Raw genomic sequence first — 940 nt, forward strand, 5'->3', positions numbered from 1 at the left:
GAAAAAGCATCCAACAACATCCGACACTTGAGAAGATAGGAATGGAAGGAAAATTCCTCAAGACAATACAAGCTATAAATAAATACCCCATACCCAACGTGGTAGTCAATACAGAAAAGACTAACACAATCCCACTGAAAAAGAGGACCAGACAAGGATGCCCTTTATCCCCACTCTTTAATATCATACTGGAGGCTTAGCTCACAGCATAAGGCAAAGAAAAGACATCAACGGTATTCATCTGGGGAAAGGAGAGGTGAAACTATTATTATTTGCAGATGATATGATTTTATATATGGAAAATCCCAAAAGTTCCACAAGGGGAGTACTGGAAGCAATAGAGAAGTTTGGTAGAGTGGCAGGATACAAGATCAACAAAGAGAAATCCATCGGACTGCTATACACATTGGGAAAGAACACAGAAGAGGAGATCAAAAAGATGGTACCCTTCACAATAGCCAAACACAAATTGAAATATCTGGGGATATACCTGGCTAAGAGAATAAAAGATCTATATGAGGAAAACTACAGAACTATATTACAAGAAACCAAGAGTGACCTCAACAAATGGAGTAATATCCCATGCTCGTATTTGGAAGAGTCAATATAGTCAGGATGTCAGTTCTGCCCAAGGCACTATGTAAGTTTAATGCAATCCCGATACAGTTACCCTCATCTTTCTTCAAAGAAATGGAAAAACTGATTACCAACTTCATATGGAGAGGGAAATAGCCCAGAATTGGCAGAGAACTCCTCAAGAAGGACACAATGGGAGGGCTTGCTTTACCTGACTTTAGCACATACTATACAGCCACAGTGATCAAAACCACATGGTATTGTTACAATGAGATACTCAGACCAATGCAAAAGAACTGAAAACCCAGAAATAAAGTCATCAGCATACAGACAACTGATCTTTGGTAAGTGCCCCAAAAATATC

The sequence above is a fragment of the Echinops telfairi genome, unplaced genomic scaffold, assembly GCF_000313985.2.
Source record: "Echinops telfairi isolate 266 unplaced genomic scaffold, ASM31398v2 ScPeMD7_7475;HRSCAF=8513, whole genome shotgun sequence".
Lineage (NCBI taxonomy): Eukaryota > Metazoa > Chordata > Mammalia > Afrosoricida > Tenrecidae > Echinops > Echinops telfairi.